This window comes from Ailuropoda melanoleuca, chromosome 15, assembly GCF_002007445.2.
Source record: "Ailuropoda melanoleuca isolate Jingjing chromosome 15, ASM200744v2, whole genome shotgun sequence".
NCBI classification, from domain to species: Eukaryota; Metazoa; Chordata; class Mammalia; order Carnivora; family Ursidae; genus Ailuropoda; species Ailuropoda melanoleuca.
In genome coordinates this window covers 17,534,969-17,561,811 of record NC_048232.1, presented here as the reverse complement: position 1 = coordinate 17,561,811, position 26,843 = coordinate 17,534,969, and the positions used below count along the sequence as shown (strand labels likewise).

General features: G+C 34.9%; 1 protein-coding gene across 1 annotated transcript in view; it reads right to left on the bottom strand.

The window, feature by feature from the left end:
- MALRD1 (MAM and LDL receptor class A domain containing 1) overlaps positions 1 to 26,843 on the bottom strand; it is a 683,830-nt gene that overhangs the window by 377,225 nt on the left and 279,762 nt on the right. The gene's annotated exons all lie outside the window — the stretch shown is intronic.

The following is a 26,843-nucleotide window of genomic DNA, read 5'->3' as shown; positions in this document are numbered from 1 at the left end:
ACAATGGAGAGCCCCAAAATAAATCTTTACTTGATGTGGGGTTGTCACAGATGTTCAAATTGTAAAAAAATGCAGTGTCTGTGCAGTACAATAAAGTGAAGCACTACCAGACCATGTATGCCTGTAGTCTTAATTAAAAGAGACGTCGATGGACATAGTTAGCCTTACATACCATTTCAACAAAGGATTATTAAAAAATAAAGATTCTTCCTGGTGAAGAAAAAAGTACATGGTGCTTCATGTCTCTGCATGCTATTTCAATGCCATCATCATTAACATAAACTTAAATATTATGTAGGGAAATAATTAAGTGTAAAAATATCTGCTCCATAAAATCCACATTGGTTTATCTACATATACCAGCGTACCTGAGGCTTCTTAACTTCTTCCAGTTCCCAAGAAAATTAGCTTACATGAACTAGAAATAACTGCTTCTATTAAGCACAATAATCCCTGGTGAAAATTTTAATAAAAAAAGGAACTAAGCCAGTACTCATTATGTGCCTTGTTTTGTTTCTTCCCTGTGTCTAACTTTGTAGGATGTCTTTAAGATCTCAGCAGAAATAGTTCTTGTTTTTGTGTTACATGCAAACTGTGTGTGATATGCAACTAATGAATCATTGAACATTACATCAAAAACTAAGGGTGTTCTAGATGTTGGCTAACTGAATTTAAATTAAAAAAAAAAAAAGAATCCTTAACTTTAAATTGTGACAATCTCCCCGTGTTTACTGAACTTCGTAAGAAGTGGAGCCAGGCAGTAGGTGTAATGCTCTGCCATCAAGCTCATTCTATCATCCCTGCAACAAACACTGATTTAGACGAATGTCTGTCCAGGACAATATTAAGCACAGTGCTTCGAAACACAACACAATGTATGTAAAAAACTGGATTTCTCTGCCATCTTGAGAATTGCAACAAGAATTATTTTTGGGTACAGCATCTTGTTTACATTCAGTCCTAAATATTTCTAATAGTTATTTTTAATGGTGCCATGTCTGTTATGAGACTAAAAGCATATGACTACATTTCAATGGTTATGCCACACAGCCCTTCATGGATGCAAAATATTTGCTTGATGGCCTCATTGAAAAGCTCAATTCATTGTGAAAAATAAAAGAAACTAGCTATAAAACGTGGCGGTCTCTTGAGTCTCTGGTAATTAAATCCCCCTGCGTATGTTTTGTGTGTAGTGTTGGCTGATTTCAGATTATTCTTGTGGATTTCACTTCAGACCTCCAATTTTTTTCTGTGCTTTCAGCTTGGCATGCCTTCAGTAGGCAAATTAACCCACTCAAAACAATTGTTTTCTAAATGTGTTTATGCTTCTGTCATCTGTTAAAGGTCAATGTTTACCAAATTGTTCAATCTTATTTTTTTTTAATTTCTGCAACTTCCTATTATTCCTATACCTTAAATAACGAGCAAGTCTGTCAGCAAGAAGCCACCCATACATGACTGTCATGAAGGTAGCAGTGTTAACAGAGGGTGGTTTGTTTTGTTGTAGAATATGCTTGGAGGGGAACAGTGGCTTCTGCATGCATCCCATCTCTCTTCATCTGTTCAACACTCACTAAAATGTCTTTAGGACAACTGTAACCTACCAGCATGTCTGTAAGGGTTAGTAATGAAGGTACATTTTCTAGCAATGTTGGTGGTGTACTCATATTTTTTTTCTCTTCCTTTACTCCTCACACCACCATTCTGATGGCGATGGTACATGTCTGTTATGATGTAACCCAGACAGCTCTGATCTAGTTGTCTACAAGGCATCCAGATTTCTGGGGTCATTATTTCCTCTAGCATTTGGGAAAGAGACTAGATGAAGCATCCATCCCATGTACTGTGGAAAATCCAGAGCCCTCCTCAAAATTTCTCTGGGTGATAAACATTATTTTATTTTATTTTAATTTATAAAGATTTTATTTATTTATTTATTTGTCAGAAAGAGAGAGAGCGAACAAGCAGGGGGAGCGGCAGGGAGAGGGAGAAGCAGGCTCCCTGCTGAGCAAGGAGCCCAATGTGGAACTTGATCCCAGGACCCCCGGGGATCACGACCTGAGCCAAAGGCAGACGCTTAACCGACTGAGCCACTCAGGCATCCCTAAACAGTTTTAATTGTGGGTTCTCCACCCACATAAATTCTGCTTGATCTCCTTACCGGTAAAGTTGTAATACTATTTCTGTAATACTGACTACTTCTTAATCCAGAATCCCAAGATTTATCTTGATTATATCCCATGTTCTACCATTCTGTATGTCTAGTTGCTTCAATAATCCAAATATTTCCTTAATCCATTTTCTCACTGTAGTGGGTGATGGTCAACTATATTCTAGCCTACTATGCTAAGGAAAACTATCCAATAATTGGGAATAAAACACAAGAGGGTCATGCATCCTTTCAGTATCATACGGCGACATTAATAAACTCATCCCAAGATTATTTAATCTTCTAGGATGATGTACCACTTGGGGCTTTGCTAGTTAGTATTAAGGGATAAGACTATTCGAGTTGTCTATTTCTTCCTGTGTGAGTTTTAGAAGATTGTGGCTTTCAAGAAATTAGTCCAGTTCGTCTCAATTATAAAATTTGTGAGAACAGAGTTGTTTATAATATTCCTTTATTATTCTCGTAATGTCCATGTGATCTGTAGCAAAGTTCCCTCTTTCATTTCTGATATTAGTAATTGTTGCCAAAAGATTTAAAAACACGTATTGGTCCCATAAACAAGTTTGTTTCTGAAAGGTGGTAAGAATCTAATTATTAAAGACATAGTATACATTTTTTTAATTTTTGGAGAAACACTGAAAGTCCTAATGGAATATGGTCACATAAGTCACATGACTGTTAGTCATTCAAGTCTACCAAAGGGTCCTGCTCCCTGAACATTCTGGAGAGCTGAGATTGAGGGTCCCCTGACTTTATAAGGACTCCCACAGCAGACCAGGAAAGTTTACAGAAAGCACAAAGTTCATAAAGAGAGCAAAATCAGCATCGAGACCTTTATCTGAATTACACAGCAGGTGAAAATTCCAGGTTATTACTTCCTCAATCCTACCTTATACAAACTCAAATAAGACAAATGAAACTGTATTACACAAATCAGAGAGTAATTAAAATTAAGAGATAGTAATAAGAAAATGTCACCTAGGTTGTAATCACGTAAACCCCAGCAGGTGAGCCAAGAATAAAGCCATTCAGACTTTATGCCGATGCTCCTTTACATTCTCTTCCTATCTCCATCTCTTAAATACACACACACACACACACACACACACACACACACACACACACTTCCGCCTGTCAAATAATATCTGATGTCATATACATCACACTATTGTACAAGTTGATCAGGCCTATTTTGAACATCAAATTTTCATTTACTTTTACAGTTACTTAGAAAAAGTTATGAAAACAGTGCATCGTGAAAACTATATTTAGTTACTTCGATTTGTTTTTAATGTCATGAGATCTAAGATTCTTATTTTCCTTAATTGTTAAAGTCAGGAGGTATTTGAGAGAAGAGATACATTCTTGACCTTAAAGGCAGTGTTTTAAGTTCAATAATCTATAAGCTATTTCTCAAAAGATACACACACGCCTGAATATATACACATACAAGTTTTATAGCATTTGTGATCACATTTTAATAGATACGAGATACCAGAAAGATTCACTTAAAACTTCATTCAGTTGGAAATATCTTTTTTCCCTGAACTCTTGTATTGTTTTCTGTTCCATAACATTAATAATAACCCTATTTTAAACTAAGGCAATAATGAATATTACAGAAAATAAGATCTACTATAGATCCATAAGAAGAGCTACTTAGAGATAAAACATTTGGCTAATGTGCCTGCAACAGATCCAGTAACTTAACTCACTACTGTGAAATGAAATTTAATGCAAGAATTTGTTCAGCTTTCTCTCCTCCAGACTAGGTGCATTCATCTTCTGGGAAAATATGTAAATGATATTTACATATTTTCAATCTTTAATGTAATAGTATGAAAGTAGCAGTCATGGTACAGGGTGTATTGTATTTTTATGAATATTTTACTAAGATAAAATGGCTACAATTCCTAATGTGTATATATTATTTATTCCATTAACTCTGATTTCACGTACGTTAGCTCTTGAGATAAAAATGAAATAGATTCTTTAAATTTTTTATTTATTTGAGAGAGAGAGACAGAGAAAGTGAGTGAGCATGAGCAGAGAGGAAGGGCAGAGGGAGAGGGAGAAGCAGGCTCCCTGGGAACCTGAAGTGGGGCTTGATCCCAGGCCCCTGAGATCATGACTTGAGCCAAAAGCAAAGGCTTAACTGACTGAGCCACCCAGCTACCCTGAAATAGATTCTATAAAGGAAAATTTAAACCAAGTAACAAATGCAGTTGCAACTATTTCTTCTTTTCTTTGCTATCTTGTTCTTTATGTTCCCTTAATTTTTTTCTTTCTCAAATGGTTGACAGTGGAAAAACTACTGGATAATACCCAGTTTTGGTATTAAAAGACCTTTTAGTAAATAGGAAATTATAATACTACAATTGATATAGTTATACAAATTATATGGTAACAAAGTTAATAATTTACAACAAAACTGTCACATATCCTTTTCGCCACTATAATACAAATTTACACGTGCATTCTTTTTTCTGGGAACTCAGTAAATAAGAAAGGCCCATTCACAAGGGGACAGGAAAGAAGAAAAAAAGCAGAAAAATCTTCCCAAATTATTAAAAAAAAGGCGAGCACCACTGTAAAAACCCCTATCTGTCAAGTAAAAATCATGCAGTGAGGGTTCCTTTTCCAAGAAATGTAATAGGGAAGGCCTTTTGGGGTTCATGCCCTAAGTAAGAGATAACAATTTTATGAGTCATAGGAATAAATGTATAGGGACAAAATTTAAAAATCATTTGTGCAGTACATGGAGATTAAGACACAATGAGTCATTAGGCCCTAAGAAATTTGGTACATTATAGTGTGCAGTATGATATTATAAGTAACTGAAATTGGACAGGACTTAGGCAATGAGATACAAAAGTAATAAGCCAGGGTGTAGCTAGAACTAGATAGTTTGGTGGCAGCTGGATCAGAATTGAATGATGTTAGATATTCACCACGGAAAATCTTTTCCAAAGAACTAAAAGATTCACAAACCACGAAATTCACAAGGGGCAAGGTAATGACCTTTCTGTCTAGGAAATGACTGCTGTGTATAGGCCACACATGTGTGGCCGTGTGTAAGACCAACCTGTGAGCACTGTGCAAAGTGTTTAGGCAAGAGGTAATTGGCCTAGTGCTTGCTGAGCAAACTGACTGGAAAATACTAATGCTATAGCAGAGTATATCCACTAATCCTAGAGAATACGTTTCTCCTATATAAATTCAGGGTCAAAAGTTGAAGTATATCACTGGCTATGTAGGATGAATAAGTTAAGTAAAATGAAACCCAACTATCACATGGCTTAAGTTCTCCCTATTTTCTATAACATTCTGAAACCTCAAACAATCCCACTGGAGTGGAAAAGGGATCCTTGACAATAAAAGCCAAATTATGATTATCTGTCTTTAGTCCTTTTTTTTTTTTTTTGTCCTTAGTCCTTTTAATCTAAACTTCATCATCAATAAACTCATTTTCTCACTTATGGTCTCAATATGCAGCTGAATCCTTAATCAAAGCAAAGTTTGCATTCACCTTCACTTTCCTGTGCTTTAGACGCCCTAGACATAACTGCTTACATATTTGTCCACCTGAATATCACGTAAATAGCTAATATTCAACATGTCTAGAACTCCCTGTGCCTCTGATCCCAGCAAAGGGACCAAAGAGAAATCATAGGTTCATTATGGTCAATCCTCTTTTGTCTAGTCCCCAATCTGTGTTATTTCTACCCAACACTTCTCAAATCTCTCTCTCCATCCTACCACACTGCCTCAGTTCATATACTCCTTATCTTTCATCTGGAATACTTCACTAGCTTTTCCCTTCCTCCTAATTCATCCTACATGTTGTCAGCCTCTATTATTTTTTCTAATTAACAAATGAATTATATCACCTCCAAGGTCTGAAAAAGCCTTACAGTCTCCAATGGTTAATGAACTCCGTCGAACCCCAAAGTGAATGTCCATGCTCTTTACCATGTCATTAAAGGACTGTTTCAGTTGCATCCAAATTATCATTCCATGTATAAAAACAAACATGGGGAGACCTGCCATTAGCTAAACACCTTCCCTTTCTGCATCCATCTCTCTGAGCACTCCTTTCACTGTGGCATGGCCTCCTTCACTTTTCCACTGCCCATTCTTCAAGTTACAAATTAAATAGCACCTGTTTATGAACAACTTTATTCCTAATGTGTGCTAAGTGCTTCTTCATTCTCTGAGGTCCCATGGTATACTAACAACACAACTACCGCTTCACTAAACATGCTGAATGTAATTATTTTAATTACCTAACTTAGTCCCTAACACATCATATATGCCAAAATGCTTTTGAGTGAATAAACAAATAAAGAGTGAATGAATGAACAGTGTTTCAATATTGAAGATGGAATCAGGAGACTTGGATTTCAGTCACAGATTTACTACTAACTAGATGTGTAATTTTGGAAAAATCATTTAAATGCTGTAGGACACAATTTTATTATCTCTGAAGTGCAAGACTTTGTTAGGTTAGGCAATTTCTTAAGTCATTTGTGTCTCAATCAAAATGGTATTTTGTTCTATATTTTTCATCAGGAGACAAATGATCAGTCATAATCTCACGTTAGTATCTTTCCCTAAGCAAATTGATGATTCATTGTTTTACTCTATGAGTTTGAAACCTGTTGGACCAGAAAGAAATGTAGTATGGTGGTAAGGAATGTTTAATTTTTATTAATCTAGGGTATCTTATTTACTGGGATGTGACCACCATATTCTCATGATCAAAATTAGGTTTACGAAATGTTTTAAATATTATTTACATTTCTAGTCTTTTAGAAAAAGCTTCACAGTTTTCTTTTTAAAATTCTTTATAAATGCTACACTCCTTTTTTTTTTTTTTTAAAGATTTTATTTATTTATTTAACAGAGATAGAGACAGTCAGCGAGAGAGGGAACACAAGCAGGGGGAGTGGGAGAGGAAGAAGCAGGCCCATAGCGGAGGAGCCTGATGTGGGGCTCGATCCCATAACTCCGGGATCACGCCCTGAGCTGAAGGCAGACGCTTAACCGCTGTGCCACCCAGGCGCCCCTAAATGCTACACTCCTTAGGCTGAAAATTTAATCTTTTGGAATGGTATTATTTGTACATTAAGAAGCCACAGTAATTTAATTTCAATTCACAGGGATATGAACAATGAAAATTATACAGAAAATAATGTAGAAAGTAACAGAAGAAACATTAGATTGTTCTTCTTTAAAATTCAATTAGCCAACATATAGAACATCATTAGTTTCAGATGTAGAGTTCAGTAATTCATCAATTGCATATAACACCCAGTGCTCATTGCATCAAGTGCCCTCCTTAATGCCCATCACCCAGTTTCCCCATCCCCCCACCCACCTCCCCTCTAGAAATCCTCAGTTTGTTTCCTATAGTTAAGAGTCTCTCATGGTTTTTCTCCCTCCCTCTCTGATTTCTTCCCAATTTTTCCCTTCCTTCCCCTATGCTCCTCTGTGCAGTTTCTTATATCCCTTGTATGAGTGAAACCATGTAATTGTCTTTCTCTGATTGACTTACTTTGCTCAGCATAATACCCTCCAGTTCCATCCATGTTGATGTAAATCCTAAGATTTCATCCTTTCTGATGGCTGAGTAATATTTCATTGTATATATGAACCCCATCTTCTTTATCCACTTATCTGTTGATGGACATCTCAGCTCTTTCCATAGTTTGGCTATTGTGGACATTGTTGCTATAAACATTGGGATGCAGGTGCCCCTTTGGATCACTACATTTGTATCTTTGGGATAAATACCCAGTAGTTCAATTGCTGGGTCATAAGGTAGCTCTCATTTCAGCTTCTTGAAGAACCTCCATACTGTTTTTAAGAGTGGCTGCACCAGCTTGCATTCCCACCAACAGTGTAAGAGGGTTCCCCTTTTACCTCATCCTCGCCAACATCTGTTGTTTCCTGACTTGTTAATTTTAGCCACTCCGAGTGGTGTGAGGTGATATCTCATTGTGGTTTTGAGTTGCATTTCCCTGATGCCAAGGGATATGGAGCATTTTTTCATGTGTCTGTTGGCCATTTGTAACATAAGTAGATTGTTCTTGGCTGTATGTTCATTTTTGCATCTAAGGACCCCTGCTTGTATACCTGTGGCTGCAGATTCTGCATAAGCACCTTCCCAGGATGTGCAAGATGTATTATCAGATGTGGTGTGTTGATAGTTCACATAATTAACATATTTGAAAAATATATGTGGCACTTCTATTTCTAGGAAATTTTGTTGGACTTTAGATTCTGAATACGTATGGCTATCCAGCATTTGAAGGTGATTACTAAATATTAAAATTAAATTAAAGCATGCACATACATAGACCCATTTTTACAACGAGATGAGCCTTTGCAGCATGTAAATAGAACCCACTGAGAACAAGAAGGAAACAGGAAGAAAATCCAGAGTGAAGCTGCTAAATACACTGAGGAAATACAGAGAACCATGGAGGTTAAAGCAATGTTTCCCAACTTTCTCACTTCATGACACATGTGAGAATTAACAGTATTGGTTTGCTGTGATAAATGGTTGGGCTGCTTACTGGTAGAAGCAATCAGCATGGATGCTCTGGCTTGCCCAGTGCAGTAGACTGAATGTTTGTGACCACCCAAAATTCATATGCTAAAGCCCTAATCCAGTGTGGTGGTATTTGGAGGTGAGGGCTTTGGGAAGTAATTAGGTCATGGGAGTAGAGCCTTTACCAATAATATTAAGGTCCTATAAAAGAAGTCAGAGTGCTAGCTAGTTCTCTTTTGGCCAAGCTTTTTGTAAACCAAGAAGAGGGCTCTCACCAAAACCTGACCATGCTGGTACCCTGATCTGGTAATTCCAACCTCTAGTAACACGGCAAATAAATGTTTGTTGTTTGAGCTACCCATTTTATGGTATTTTCTTACAGCAGCCAGAGTTGATTAAAATACCCAGTCCAATTCTGGCTGACTCGAGGGTTGAGGGGATCAATGGCTCAGTACATTCTAAGCCGATTAAAATACACCCATGCACCAAGAATGCCAGCTGGGAAGCTTCAGTCTAGGGCTTTATAGTGAAGACCAAACTCAACCTTGTACCCCTGAAGTTGCAGGGAGCTATACACGAGACAAAAAGCACATAAAGCTGGGGCCAAGAAGAACACTATTCAAAAGAATAAAATGCTCTCTTTTTTTTCAAAAGTCAGCCTAAAAAAATCATTGTGTATTTTGACCTTAACTCTAAGTGGGAGTAAAGTAAAATCCCTTGACAGTTAATTGGTATTAGCTATACATTATATAGGTGTATTTAACAGTCTACACTATCTGGTCAATCCTCTAGACCAAGCTGAAAACTACATTTGAAAGCACAACTATCCCTGTGCTGACAACAGGTGTCTAGCTGGAGCAAAATTACACCTGCCTGGAGGAACAGAGACTCAACCTTAGCCTCAAAGAAATCACACAAGTGACTTTCTAACAAGTATTAGTTCACAATAAAAACTCAAAACATACCATAAGTCAGTGCGAGAAGAAACGACTGCCAACCACCTAAAATAGGCTCACAAAGACTTCACAGTAGATGCTACAAAAAACAGAATATAAAACAAATGTATTTCATAAGTTTAAAAATAAAAGAGGAGAATGGAAAGATGACACTATCCCAAATGTGAAAAAATGGAAAAAATTTCAATAAAATTTATAAAATCTGAATTTAAATTCCAATAGGGAGACTAAGCAGAAGGTTAGATCCAGGTGAAATAAATATTAAATAGGAATACAAATATGAATTAATTGTCTAGAATGAAGCAAAAACTCAGTTTGAGAGAGAAAGTGATAGAAATTCCAGAAGGAAAGAAGAGCTAAATGAGAATAAGTAAGAGGATATTCAGTGTTAAACACACCCTTGTGAAATTGAGGAACACCCCTACAGACGGAAGACCTTAAAAGGACTGGCAGAAAATACAGATTACCTAATAAGTAATAATATAGTGAATTCTCAATAGCAGCAACAGAATCCTGAGAGAAGCGGAACAAACATCTTAAAACTCTGAAAGAAAGTAATAGTCAGTTTAGAATTGCATGTACCCAACACTGCCAACAAAAATGAGGGCTTATGAAAGACATTTTCAGGTGAACAAAAATTGTAAGTTTATCATCCAAAGATCCCTGCTAAGGAATGCTAAAAAAAATGTTTTCCCGGAAGAAGTCAAACAATCCTAGAAGAAAAATCTGGGATGTTAGAAGAAATGTGAAGTAAACAAATGCTACAGGGAGGGTAAATATTACAAAACAATGACAGCAGTGAGGTCAACTTTTGATGTAAAAATGTCAAAATAGAGATAAAGCACTTACAACTTCATGTAAGTGATGAGAAGAGAAGCTGAAGTTAAATTATTTTAAAGTTTATGTAATATCCAGAAGGATGATAAAGATATCAAATTGTATTAAACACAACATGTGCAGATTAAAGTTCTGAGGTAAAGTCTAAATTAAAGTGCATATTTTCCAAAAGAAGTAGGGATTAAAAATTGTGTAACATAAACTTTAAAAGTCATTTAAAAAAAATAAAAGACTAAGCAAAAAGCAAAACAAATCCTTTAACCCCCATAAATCTGGGAGATGTTATGATCCCATCCTATTGGAGTAGAGAGGACAAGTAGAATTCAAGGTGAGAAATACTCTAAGCATAAAGAGGGACATTTTTGCAATGATGAAGGTTCATTTAAGCGAGAAAACATAACATCCTGAGTGTATATGCACCTAATTACAGAAAGCAAAAATGGAACAGAACCAAAAGGAGAAATAGGCAAATGACAATTTTAGTTGGGAATGTTACTACTGTTCTTCCAGTATTGATAGAAACACTTTAAAGATATAAAAGACTTGAACTCACCAGCAAGCAAACTGGCCTAGTCAACATCCATAGAACACACCCCAAACAAGAACAGAACACACATTATTTTCAAGGGCATATGGAATGGTCACCAAGGTGGACCATATGCAGGGCCATAAAAAGTTTAAAGAAATGAAATCAAAGTTTGTTGTCTTAGCATAACAGAATTAAATTAGAAATCAGGAATAAATGGATATCTGGGAAATCCACCCAATATTTGAAACCAAACAACATACTTGTAAATATGCCATGGGTCAAAAAAGAAACACGAAGGTAATTAGAATATATTTGAATTGAATGAAAATGAAAACAGCATATTAAAATTGATAGGATGCAGCTAAAACAGAGCAGCTGAATACGTAGCTTTAAATGCTTGTATCAGAATTTTAGAAGGCCTAAAATCAATTGTTTTAAGTTTCTACTTTAAGAAGCTACAAAAAGTCAATTTTACTCACAGAAAGTAAAGGAAGGAAATAATAAAGAGGAGATACCAGTGAAAGGCAAAATAAAAAGGTGAAAAAGATCAGTGAAACTAAAAGTTATTTCTTTGAAAATATCAGTAAAATTGATAACCTTCTCCATTGACACTGGCTGAAAAAATAAAAATGAGACACAGATTACCAACATGAGAAAGGAAAGGGTTATCATGACATCTTGTGCAGACATTAAAAAGATAATAGTTTATCTTTTATGAACAAGTTTACAACAATAAATTCGACAATTTCAGTGAAATAAATTCCTTCAAACTGCCGAATCTAACTCGAGAAGTAACAAAAATGGTGAATAGCTCTATATGTATTAAATAAACAGAATCCATAATTAACACCTTCCCACAAAGACGGCTCTAGAACAAAATTTAGCTGATGAATCATACTACACTTTAAAGGAAAAAAGACTATCAATCCAATATGCACTCTTCGATCAAAAAGAAGATGAAACACATTTAATGAAATCAGTATTACTATAATACCCAAAAAATGATAGATCAATATTGCTCATGAACGTAGCACAATATTCTTTGATAAATCAGTGAATAAGATCCAGTGACTCCAAAGATATAATAATGAAAATGGTTATGCCAGGATGCATGGAATTTGTCTGAATATTAATATAAATAGCCATATAAACAAAATAATGGGGAAAAAAGCACAAAGTCTTCCTTATAGATGCAGAAAAAAAGCTGTATAAAGCAGAGCAAGAGGGAGATTACACACCCGGTGACAGGCTCTGCGTTCTTCCAACTACACCAGAACACCATGGGCTCTCATTTCTTCTATCCCTTTGCCTCTGCAAATCAGGACTCTTTCCTGTGGCAGCTACAGAAATACTATTTGAATAGGAGAGCATCTGCTGGTAAGGCAGCATAAATGGAGTGTAAAAAACACATTTCCATCCAGCAAATCCACTTCTACTGGTAGACTGTATCTCACCAACCAGATCATCATAAAATACATTGGTAAATCATCGTGGAGAAATCTCTTATCTTCAATGAGGCATTGTGAAATTCAAGACTATTAAATGTTTCTCTTCATTAATTTAATGCGTATTATTAAAGCTTCAGTGTAATTTTAGTTCAAGATACAGGGTGACTTCCATACAATATAAATCTAGTGCTTGGTTTCCAGGAATTTTAATTATAGTATGAAAAAGTCATATGCATTCGAAAAGCTAACTGATTTATGTTTTCTAATGGGGTACGTAATGGGTGGTAGGGAAAGATAGTGTCAATTAGTCCAATTAAGTTTTTAAGTCTGTATATCAAGTTTACCTTTATCATGAAATCCCTGATGATTTTTAGGCCAACAAAATGGGGAAATACGTGAATTAAGTTGTACTGGGATTTTATCACTGGCAATTATCAATTATCAATATCAAATCATTGAGTAAATCATTGCTCAAGGAGTATTTAAAAATCTACTCACAAGAAATTACGTATCAATTTTATCAACTTTGAGTTTATTAATTTATCTATAGATTGCTGACAGTACTAAAAAAATACTCAAAAATCATAAGTTAGTATTTCTTAAAATCACATTTAAACTGTACCTGGCATTTTCTTTGAACATAAATGCTCACAGTTAACAAACTTGGCCCTAATTCATCAATGGTCAAATGATGACTGGTAATTATTAACAATAATAACAAAACAATAATTTATGACTAATATTTATAACCAACCAATTGCTAGTCACGCATAAATGCTTTCAATATCTTATTCAAGCTTCACATGGGGTTGATTTGCTGAGTCACCCCATTTTACAGGTGAAAAATCTTATGAACAAAGGGTCAAGTACTTTGTTCAAAGCCACACAGCTAGTAAGGAGCACAGGTGAGAGGTGAATCCAGATAATGTGGTTTGAAAGTCCATATTCTCAAACACTATGCATATTGCTGCTTGCTGAAGGGCATGAAATGTGTCTTAGTAAATATTTTTCAGTTCATGTACATATACTTGTTAATTTTTACTTAATACCTAAAAATCACCAATATATTTTTTAATTTTTCCCTATTGTTTTAAACAATATCAAACCATCTTTTAACTTTTGAAATGGCCCTCCCTCAGCGTCCTTTCTAATTTATAAACATTAATAAAAAACTTATATAGAGATGGAAAAAATAGCTTGAGTAATTGTTTTGAACTCAAACATTTTGCCTAGTTTTGTTTATGCCTCAACCTATTTAACACTATGTTATGTTTTTAACTATTTTGTACTAACAGAGAATCGTGCTGTAAGAATTGTAGAAAATGTTTTATTTATCTTACCATGCCAATCTTCTCCTTCTACTTAATAAAATTTGAAAAGAGAGTCCCTCTGCTATTCCTATTTAGTTTTTTCTTCCCTGATAAATCAAGTTAGTAGAGTCTCTTCATAAGAACAAAATTAATTCCTCCCTTTTAAAATAATGTCACTTGAATAGGATAATATATCAACCCCTTGACTTTAAAATCTTTTTGTTCTCAATTGTTCGAACACTGCCCAACATCAAAGAATATCTACCAAGCTGCTGCAGGGGAAGTAAGGTTATGGTGTCTGGAGACCTCTCTTTTGACATTCTTATGCCACCACATGTAATTGCTTCTTCAGGGACCCCTCGGATAAGCAGAAACTCAGTGTAATATGACTTGAAAATCCTTGTATTAACCATACAATCATTAGTCCAGATTAATTTGGGGTAGGAATTGGAGGAAATAAAATATTTAACACTTAGAATTTGAAGGACATGGGGACAGAGGGAAGAAAGAGATCTTCATTAAGTGCTTTGAAGAATTGTCCAGTGAAGCCATCAGAGCCTGAAGTTTTCATTTTAGGGAGCTTTATAATTATTAACGCAAGCTCTTTCATGCTTATAGGACTGATTTTCAGGTTTTCTATTTCATATTGGCTGAGTTTGGGTAGTTTATGGCATTCAAGGAATTGGTTTCTGTACCTTCTTATAACAAGGAAATGAAACTTCTGACATCTATACAAGGGTTCTCAACCACATTATGTATCAAAATGACCAATGTGTCCTTTAAAACATACAGGTAGCTAGGCTGGGCCTGAGGCCTTCCAGCTTAACAAGGCGATAAGAGGAAAGGGACAGTGTGGCCAAATGTCTGCATTTTTACAAGGTTTAAGAGGTTATTTTGGTATGTCAACATAGTTAAAACTATTATCATAAAGTCCAATATACTTTTCTATGATTATAGTCTTTTCTCCCAACAACCCCCCCATCCCTTACCATCACAGTGAAATTCTTTCTCTGTAATAAACATCACACTAGATCACGCTATACCTTCCTATATCTGTGGATAGCAGCTGTCTTATTTCTTATTCTTCTAGAGTTGCTATTGATGAATTTCCCCTTGGCATACTCTGAGAATTAAACACCTGAAACATTAAAGTCACTTATCACACCTACTGTGGGAAATGTTGAAAGCATGCCCATGGTAAACACTATCAGATCCTGAACTAAGGAAAGCTATGTTTCTACTGAACTGATTATTGGTTATGGCTATGGATGTTATTATATCTTATCATAATGTTTTTTTCCCTTTGGTCAATAAGAGGCTTATAATAACATTTCCGGTCTGTGTGTAGATATTGTGCAATACTACACAGCATGACTTTCCTGTTGTAACTCTTACTCTATAACATATTATTTCATAGCACAGTCCACACTTTGTCCCATGTACCTGTCTTTTGCTTCTATTGTACTTCCTAGCTGGATACATGGCTACCCATAAAAGTCCATTTCCGAGAAATGCTTAGTGTAATCACGTTACTGGATTCTTGCCAATATCATGTAACCGCAACTGTGCTATGGCAACTTCCAAAAATGGTCCTTAATTTTCTTTACCTCTTTATCAGTCATTTTCACTATCTCTCCAACTATCTCACTGCCACCATCTTGGAGCATGAAGACTGAGGACTGTGAATAATTGCCTTAAATGGAGGGCAGTGAATTGGTAGAAACTTGGGTCCCTACACCCTTTGTTGAAGACACACGCACACGCTCTATCTCTCCCTCTCTCTCCCCATACCCTCTCTATGTATACATGTAAGAACATATATATTTGTGTGCATATATACTTAAATACACATTACATATATGCTTCTTCAAATCACTTATGGAATACGATGCGATACTAAAAAAAAGCAAACAACTATCTTAAAAAATTTGCACAGAACTTCAGAAACTATACTAACTAGGTTGGCAATAGCTTGAAAATAGCCTATAGCATTTGTGCTACTGGGCTTTGTACCAATCATGAAATCTTTAATGTGAACATTTATCATGAAAAATATTACATTGGATTTTTAATTTATCTGAAATAACTATTGTATTAACATAAATTGAAATCTCAGTGATATGGCCTGGCAAGATTATGCAATATAATTTCTAGTATATTAAAATGTTCTCTACATTACAAGAAAACAGATTTCTACATCACTACTTTATTGTACTACGCATGCAGTCTAAATAACTAAAGCGTGTAAGAAATAGTAGTGTGTACTTATATATGCAGTCGGAGTCATAGAAAACACTTAAAAAGTAGCTAATGCATGCACATATTTAAATGAACTTTCTTTGAAAAGGCAATAAAGATGTCAAAATTAAAGTCCCTTCACAAATAGCTTCTCAATTTACCAGTACAAACAATAATTTATGCTAAGTGAGCAGTAAAGAACTGCATTTCATTCAGTTCAGTTGCTCGTGAAATATCCAATATGAAGGAGAAATAAGCTGGTCACAAATTGTTTTGAACCGATAAATGTGCTTCTTGAATATTCAGTGCAAATCCAACTGATAGAAAATTCCAATTTTTCTATTTCCATGCTGACTTGTATTCTCACTTTGATGTTTGGGTCACAGCCACAAAACAGTGCAAAAACTGCCAAAGCTTCTTGGCGAATCTAACTCTATAATTTTTAGGAAAACACTGTGAACAACATCCAACCAACAGATCCAAGGGCAATTCAAAGTGAGGAACAGTACATTTAAAAGTGTGAGAGGGGTTCCGGTTCAAGATGGCCACGTAGGAGAATCCTAAACTCACCTCCTCCCATAAATACACCAAATCTGCAGCTACATAGGGATCAACTTCCTCTGAAGAAAACCTAAAAACTGGTGAAGCAACTGCTATGCATCAGCAAATAAGAGAAGGCCCACATTAAAGCAGATGGTAGCACTGAGGACCAGAGAGGTTAAAGCTGTGCTCAAAGTCTCACACTGAATGCAAAGCTCCGTGAGAACAGGGCCTGTTTTGTATCCTACTGTATCCCCAGTGCCTAGGGTAGAAACCAACACATGAAGTAGGAGCTCAATAAATCATCGTTGGGAAGGTGGGTCAAAATGGTGGCATAGGAAGATCCTGAAATCACCTCCTGCCATAGACACGACAAATATACAGCTACATATACAAACAATTCTAAGAACTAGCTGAATGGCTACTCCACAAAAGAGGATAAAAGGTCCACATCAAGACAGAGAGAAGAGGCATACACATCACCTCACCAAAACCCCACCCCTGGCACAGTGACCCAGCAGTGTGAGGGATCTACAAATATGGAACTTCTCCCTTTGGAACCAGGGGTTTGTGTTCTACGGTAGGCACACCAGGCCCTGAAAGGTGGGGCATAAAGCCAAGCCTCCAAAACATCTGGCTTTGAAGGCAACTAGGCTTATGTCCAGGAGAACCACAAGACTGCAGAGAACGGAGATTCTGCTCTTGAAAGATCACACACAGGTTCACTAGTCCCAAGACCCAGTGCAACAGCGGTAGTCTGAAAAGAGTCTAAATCATATTTGCAAGAGATTGTCTTACTAATTTTAAAGAGACTGCAAGAGGGGCAAAAGCCTCTTGAAACACCATCCACGGACAGAGGCGCTGGTGAGCACCATTTTTATGCTGTCCCTTTACCTGGTTAGTGCTGCCATTGCCAAGGACAATTTTTGCACTATCATTCTCTCCAGCTAGTGCCTGCCCTGGTGCACAGGGCCATGCCAGAGACAGAGAGTGAGCACCACATCCCCATGTCCCACTTCCACAGCCCCAAGCACCCCACCCCAGCATGCTGCCCCTACAGTCCCACCCGAGATAGTAGGTGAGTAGTACCTCACCCCCACCACTCACACAGACTTGCAAGAGGCAGGAGGCCAACACCCTGTCTACTCCCTGCCTCTGTGGTACCCCAAAGCCAGCAGGTGCATGCAGCCCACATAGGAGATACCCCATGAGTGCCAGCTTCTGGTGGACAGGTGCAACTGCATTTCTGGACCCAAAGGGTCTGAAGCAATCAGGAGACAGTTTGAGAGACAACCAAGAATAAGATTAAACAATAAGTTACATCTCCTTCACAAGGCCACCTATTTAGGAAAGGGAAAGATAGCTATTTGCCTAATACATAGAAATGAACACAGACTCAACCAAAATAAAGAAATGGGAATATGTTACAAATAAAAAAAAAAACCATGATAAAACTCCAGAAAAAAAAAACTTTAATGAAATGGAGATAAGTAATTTAGTTGATAAAAAGTTCAAAGTAATTGTCATAAAGATGTTCACTGACCTCGGGAGAAGGATGGTTGAATGAAAAGAGAACTTCAGTAAAGAGACAAAAAATATAAGAAAGTACCAAACAGAAATGAGAGAGCTATGGAAAATAATAACTGAACTGAAAAATACACTGGTGGGATTCAATAGCAGATTAGATGAAAGACAAGACAGATCAGTGATCTGGAATTCAGGGCCGTGGAAATCACCCAAATGAAGTACCAAAAAAAAAAAAATTTTTTTTTAAATGTGAAGATAGAATGACATCAAATGAAATAATATCACATTCCAGGGGGCCCAGAAGGATAAGAGAAAAGGAAAGGGGAAGAAAACATATTTGTAGAAATGATGGCCAAAAACTTCCCTAACCTGGGGAAGAAAACAGACATCCAGTTCCCAGAAGCCTAGGGAGTTTCAAATAATAAGAACCAAAGAGACTCACAACAACACACATTATAATTAAAATGTCAAAATTTAAAAATAGAAAATCTTTTAAAAAGCAAGAGAAAACAACTTGTTACATACCAGGAAACACCATAAGGTTATCAACAGATTTCTCAACAGAAACTTTGCAAGCCAGAAGGGAGAAACATGATGTATTCAAAGTGCTGACAAGAAAAAGCTTCCAACCAAGAATTCTCTACCAAGAATATTCTACAAAGAGAATTGAAAGAGACAAAGAGTTTTCTAGAAAAGCATAAGCTAAAGGAGTTCACCACCAATAAACCAGTCCTATAAGAAATTTAAAGGGATGGCTTTTAGCTAAAAAGAAAGGGTACTAAATTACCAATAAGAAAACATACGAAAGTAAAAATCTCACTGGCAAGGGTAAATATATAGGAAAGGGAGTGGACTAATCACTTAGAAAGCTAGTACAGACGTTAAAAAGACAAAAGTAGAAAAAAATAACTAATAATTAGGGGAGACAAAAAATGTAAAATGTAACATAAATATATTTTTTGTTATCTACTCCAAAGGCAATGGCAACAAAAGCAAAAATGAAAAAGATGGGAGTACATCAAACTAAAAAGTTTATGCAAAGTGAATGAAACCATTGACAAAAAAGAAACGCAACCTACTGAATGGGAGAAGATATTTTCAAATCATATATCCAATAAGGAGTTAATACCCGAAATCTATAAAGAACTCATATAGCTAAACAACACAAGAACAAACAATCCAAGTTAAAAATGAGCAAAGGATCTTAACAGACATTTTTCCAAAGACAGAAAGATGACCAACAGACACATGAAAAGATACTCATCATTACTAATCATCAGGGAAATGTAAAGCAATCCATAATGAGGTATCGTACCATACTTTTGAGAATGGCTATTTTGAAAAAGACAAGAAATAACAAATGTTGCTGTAGATGTGGAGAAAAAGAAATCCTTATGCACTACTGGTGAGAATGTAAATTGGTGAAGAAACAATGGAAAATGGTATGGAGTTTCCTCAAATTAAAAAAAAAAAGTCACAATGCAGAACTTTCACTTCTGGTATTTATGAAAGAAATCATAACACTAATTCAAAAAGGTACATGCACCCTATGTTCATCACAGCGTTATTTACAATAGCTAATTGTCCATTTATAGGTGAATGGATAAAACAGATGTAGTATATATATAGAATGGAGTACTACTCAGTCATAAAAAAGAATGAAATCTTGTCATTTCCCTCAACATGGATAGACCTTGAGAATATTATGCTAAGTGAAATAAACCAGACAAAGACAAATAACATGGTTTCACGTATATATGGAATCTAAAAAAATAAACAAAACTAAACAAAACAAAACTCATAGATACAGAGAATAGTTTGGTAGTTGCCAGAGAGAAATGAGGCTGGAGAGGGTGGCAAAACATATGAAGGGAATGAAGAAACACAAACTTCCAGTTATAAAATAAATAAGTGATGAGGATATAATGTACAGCATGGTGATTACAGTTAATAATATTTGAAAGTTGTTAAGAAAGTAAATCTTAGGGGCGCCTGGGTGGCACAGTGGTTAAGCGTCTGCCTTCGGCTCAGGGTATGATCCCGGTGTTATCCCAGGCTATGAGCCTGCTTCTTCCTCTCCCACTCCCCCTGCTTGTGTTCCCTCTCTCGCTGCCTATCTCTATCTCTGTCGAATAAATAAATAAAATCTTAAAAAAAAAAAAAGTAAATCTTAAAAGTTCTCACCACAAGAAAAAATTTTGTAACTTTGTATGGTGACAGATGGTAAGTAGACGTTGGGGTGATCATTTTGCAATGTATATGAATGTCAAAGCATTACGTTTTACACCTGAAACTAACACAATGTTGTATGTCAACTATAACTCAATAAAAAAAAAAAAGAAACTTAGAACAAGAACATATTTCCTTAAAAGTTTTATAGAAACGTTTCTCTAATGGTTTACATTATTATCCTTTTTTCCCTTACCTTTCCTTTTTGTATTTAGCATTTACTAAAATGCAAAAAAGAAACCTTCTGTAAAAAAATAAAATGAACTTTTATCTTTCCATGTTATTGAAATAGCATATATTTTAGCAATGACTGACTTTTTTCCCAAAAGTGTAAATTCACATTTTCTAAGAATTTCAATCTTTAAAAGACCACTTGGAAATATTCATTTGGCCAGAGGACTTTAATTCACAAGAGTATTGATTTTTTTAATCATTAATGATCTTACTATAGATTATTTATGAAGACTATAATGACAAAGAAAAATATATGGTCTGACTGGCAATCCCAGATTTGAGAAACCTGATGATTTTTTAAAAAACTAGACCAGTCTTGTCTTCATTATACATAACCTTCTTATCCAGATAAAATTTACTTTAAATTTTTATTTTTAATAATACATATATGGAGTTTTAAAAGCTGAATACTATTTCAGATAACTCATTTCTCATTCCACACTAAGGCTATTACTATTACTTTGGATAAATTCATTTTTACTTCTTTTATCTATTTTGTCTGCTATTCTCTGCATGTGTATAAATAAAATATGTACACTAATACTTGATATTTTTTAAAAATTTTAGGTATAATCTAACACTTTTGTCCTTTGGGAAATAAGGACATAAGTCTTATACTACTCTCTTCTCCAACACATATACTTTATCCCCTCATATATCCAAAAGTTGTTATAATTTTTGGTGAAATTCATATTCAGCGTTCATTATTTTTACAAATATATACATATTGTCCTTGACTTAACCACATATATATTTATTACATTTAAGTTTATACAATTATTAGTTTTCCTATACTCAATTATTTTTATGTTTCCTTGAAGATATTACTTCTGCACATTATGCCTCCCCTCCCAATCTTGGCTGACTGCCTCGTGAACCAACTCCATACCCATATCTGTGAGAATTCCCTTTGACTTTCTCATTAGTTCATTTAGAAAATAATTGCTGAGCCCCAATTATGTTTCAAGCAGTAAAAAAAAAAAAAATTTAAAAAAGGCAATTATAAAAATGTCTGAAAACATGCAAAAAAATTCCATGAGAGGAAAAATATATAAATGAATGTGATAAATATACTGTAAAAGATGGGGTAACTGTAGAGAAAATAGAAAAAAAGAAAGTTACAGAATGATGCTTTCACTAATATATATCCAAAAATCCCCAACAAAAACATAACAGCTAAAATCTAAAATGTAGACAGGACAACACTCTCTAATCAAGTGGGGTTAAATGTAAGAATGCGAGGCTTGTTCAAGATTTGAAAATCAGCTACTGTAACACTCACAGTTAGAGATTAAAGGAGAAATAGCACATGATTTTCTTCATAGATCCAGAAAGAGCATTTGACAAAATTTAATATCCAATCATGATTAAATCTCTTAGAAGATCAGGAACAGAAGGAAACTTCTTCAAACTGATAAAGGACATGACTTTAAATTCTACAACTAACATCATTCTTAATGGAAAAAGACAGACTGCTCTCCTCTAAAATGAGAAGCAAGGCAAAATGTCACTGCCCACCACTAATTTTTTAAAGTTATTTATTTATTTATTTTAGAGAGAGAGAGAGAGAGCGAGAGAGAGAGAGAGCGAGAGAGCGCATGGGGTTTGGGGGCACAGGACAAGGGAGAAGCAGACAGCAGGGAGCCTGATGCAGGGTCAATCCCAGGAATCATGACATGAGCTGAAGGCAGACACTTAACCGACTAAGTCACCCAGGTGTCCCCCACCACTTATTTTTGATGCTGCCCTGGATATCCATTCTAGCCAGCAAGAAAAATAAACAAACACTTGAAGCTGGGAAAGGAAGAATAACACTGTCTTTTATCATGTTCTATGATTTTAAGTCCTAAAGAATTTATGAAAGATGACTTTATAAAAATACATGAATTTTGCAAAGCCATAAATATAAAATTATCACACAAAGTCAAATATATTAACAATGAACCCCTGTAAAATAAGACAAAATAAAACAATACCACTAACAGTGGTATTAAAAAGTTAGAGATAACTTTTTTAAACATGGATAAGAACTATACAATCAAACTACAAAGCAGGACTAAGGGAAATTAAAGAACACTTGAATAATTGCAGAGATATATCATGCCCATGGATAGGAAGACTTAGTATTATTCATATATCAATTCATCCAAAGTTGGCAGATACAATGCTATCATAACCAATATCCCAGAAGACTCTAACATTTATATAAAAATATATACTATGTAAAGTAAGTAGTAGACATAAACAAACAACTCAATGGAAGAGAACGAAGGACCAGTTTTAGTTCTACACTTACATGATTAATTTTTGACAGAAGCTTCCAGGCAATCAATAGGTAAACAACAGTGATTTCAATAAATGATGTTGGAATACCATACATGATATTAATTCACGATGAATCAGAGACCTAAATATAAAGCTAAAGCTTTAAGTGTGTCTGGGTGGCTCAGTCAGTTAAGTGTCTGTCTTCAGCTCAGGTCATGATCTCAGGATCTTGGGTTTGAGTCCTGCATCAGGCTCCTTGCTCAGCGGGGAGCCTGCTTTTCCCTCTCCCTCTGCAGCTCCCCGTTTGTGTTCTAGAGCTCACACGCTCTGTCAAATAAATACAATCTTAAAAAAAAAAATGAAAGATCTAAAACTTATGAGAAATTATAGATGGATATTTTTGTGACCTTAAATAAGGAAAGTTTCCCTAGTAAGGCCCAAAAAGTAGCAAAAACTATAGAAAAACATTGATAAATTGGACATTTCTCAACAGCAGAAGATACCATTAAGGAAATAGGACACTTATGAGGGGGGGAAAAAACTGTAATACATATATATGCTGGTACTTACATCCTCGATATTTAATAAATATCTATAACTTAATATTAAACATACAAATGAAAAAAAATGCTTACACTGACACTCCAAAGAGGAATATATACAGATGACCAAAAAGCACAAGTAAAAACCATCAGGCGAAGGTAAATTGAAACCACAATGAGATATCATTTCATGCCTACTAGAACTGCTAAGATTAAAAAAGCAAACCAAGTATTGGTGAGGGTGAGTTGCAACTCTCAATCTCATACATTGCTGGCGGTATTATAAAATAATATAATCATTATTTTTTTTAATAATGTGAGACATACATCTGACCTATGACCAAGCAATTGCAGTAACAGGTATTTACAAGAATAAAACACATTTCTAAAAGAGATGTATACACAAATTTTCCTAGCAGCTTAATTCACAGTATACAATACTTTGAAACAACCCATGTGTTCATCAACAGAATAAATGCATGATAATATAGTCACACAATAGAATACTACTCATCGATAAAAAAAAAACAAATTAGTAATACACTTGATGATATAAATTTCAAAATTTTATGCTGAGCAAAAGGAGTCAGATATACCATTGATGGGAAGCTCATAACAGGCAAATCTAATATATAATGATAAACATAAGAACATGGGTTGCCTCCAACTGGAGGAATAGGGAAAAGTATTTCTTTTGGGGGGACAGTATTAATGAGAAGAACAAGGAAAATTTCTGGGGTGATAGAAATGTTCTATATTTTGATGTGCTGTGGGTTATACTGGCATCCATATGTCAAAATTTATTGCATTATGTATTGAAAATGTGTACATCTCACCATATCTAAATTGTACTTCATTTTTAAAAAGGAAAAAGAAGGTGAAAAGATCCAAAATAGATCTTACCAGAGATCCAGAGAGAAAAGACTGAATAGGGAAAAAGCAATATCAAAAGACATAATAGCTTCGAAAGTTTAAGAATTCATGAAGCACATCAATACTCAGATTCAAAAATTTCAATGAATCTCAAGCAAGATAAATAAAAAGAGGACTACCTTAATTCACATGATTTAATGGAATATCAGAGAAAAAGAGAAAATCTTAAGAGCGGTGGGGAAAAGAAACTACTTATGAAGGAATGGCAATTATATTAAGAGCTGAGTTCTTGATCTCAACAGAAGCCAACATACAGTGGGAAAATGTCCATTAAAAATATTTAACAGAAAATAATCACCAAACTAAACCTGTATGCCCAATGAAACTATCAAACATTATGTTGAAATTAAGGCATTTAATCAAATTAGATTTAATATCAAAAGATCATCATTAAAGCGACTTTTACAGATATGTTTCAGGAAGCAAGAAAATACGCTCAGGAAAAAGATCAGAGATATAAACAGAAAAAGTGAGAAAGGAAACTGGGTCTAAAAATGTTAAACCTTTTTCCTATATCAAAATCTTTCTAGATGAAAAGATTCCAAAGAGAGAACATGCATATTCTGGCACAAAATCTTATATTAGCAATTGTGGTATTTTAAATGATACTCTGATCAAATAATTTTGCTTTGGTTATCTATCCATATATCTGTTAAAGCAGACAATATTCATTGGAAATTCCTAATACAGTTAAAATAATACCCCTGGGATATTCTAATTCTCAATATTCTTTCCACAAAATAAAAGACATGGCTCATGTGGAAAAAATCCTAAATTGAATAAAGGATATTTTGTTGGAACAATAATATAGTAAAAAATTAAAGTATTTTAAACTGCATCTCTCCATTACTACATAAGTAGCGTACAGCCAATTGGCATTTCAAGTGAAGCTAAAATTTCCCAACATATTAAGTTCACTGTGTCATGAAATATATTTGATTTCACACAATCATACTTTTCTTCCAAGAGAAACATAATCTCTGTTGTTTCACTTACACTTAACCATTCTATTAGCTTATCATATAACCTTTCTTGTTTTTTTTTTATGTAACTGGAATATATTTTGGGGGCATAAACAATAAAAATTTTTAATTTTACCATGATAACTGAGATAATATGCTGATAATGTTGTAATTTCTAACTTTGCTTTAAATATAAATATTTCAGTAAGGATCAAGTTTATAAGAAACACAAACACGTATATTACTTCAGAGAGATTACAAATGTAGTGTTCTGTCTTTTTCTAGTTCCTAAGAACCAAACTGTAAATGCAAAGGAGCATATTTAACTTTCAAAAGCATATTTTTGAGAATTATGTAATAATATCATATTGCCAATCATTTAATAAGAAATGAAATATTCATTATAAACTGGTTTATCAAGTACTACAATTTAAGTTATTTCAGTAGTTATTCAACAAATATAGTGTCAGGTGCTACCCGCACAAAGTTTACAAAACAGTCTTTAGTTAATTGCATTCCGACTTTCATCATTTCCTAACACTTTATCCAAAAGCAGGTAATTTTTAGTTCCCAATCCTTTCTTATTCTCTTATATAAAAACTGGTTTTCCCTTCCTTCTCCCATGTGCTTTTTTGTTTTTTAACTTATGTGTCCCTTTCTAGCACTTTCCATCATACACTCTGATTCTACTTGCAAGCAAATTACTCTGTATTCTCAGAATTAGAATGGCACATTTAGAAAATCCATACAACTAAGAGTAATCAAAACAATAAAATCAAACTTTTGGTACCAAATGTTTGATCAATCAGGATTTAAAGGAAGATAACACAAATTACTCCATTTTAAACAGAATGTGATTTGATAGAATTATATATATGAAAAAATACTGAAATAGTTAAAGGAGTGATCTGTTGTGTGGTCCCACAGGAATGACTCCCAGAATTGACTTCCTAAGAGACTTACTATCAACACAGAAATCACAGAACATCTTTGATGGTGACATCTGGAAAACTAGAGATCCTCTAAGTATAACTAGAGACAAACCAATAGCCAAATAAACATCATAATTACACAGCATCCAACAAATGCAGCCAAAATGAATTCAACGGCACATTAAAAGGATCATTCACCATGATCAAGTGGGATCTATTCCAAGGATGCAAGAGTGATTCAATATTCTCAAATCAATCAATGTGATTCATCACATAAACAAAATGAAGGCTAAAAACCATATGATTATCTCATCAGATGCAGAAAAAGCACTTGACAAAATACAGTATCTCTTCATGATAAAAAAAAAAAAAACTCTCAACAATGTGGGTTTAAAGGAAACATACCTGAACTTGATAAAGGGCATATATGAATAAACCACAGATAACATCCTACTTAATGATGAAAAACTGAGAACTTTGTCTCAGATCAGGAAGAAAAGAAGGATACCCACTCTCACCACTTTTATTCAACATACTACTGGAAGCGCTAGCCACGGCTATCAGACAAAAAAGAAAGGAAAAGATCCAAATTGTTAAGGACAAAGTAAACCTGTCATTATTTGCAGATGACAAAA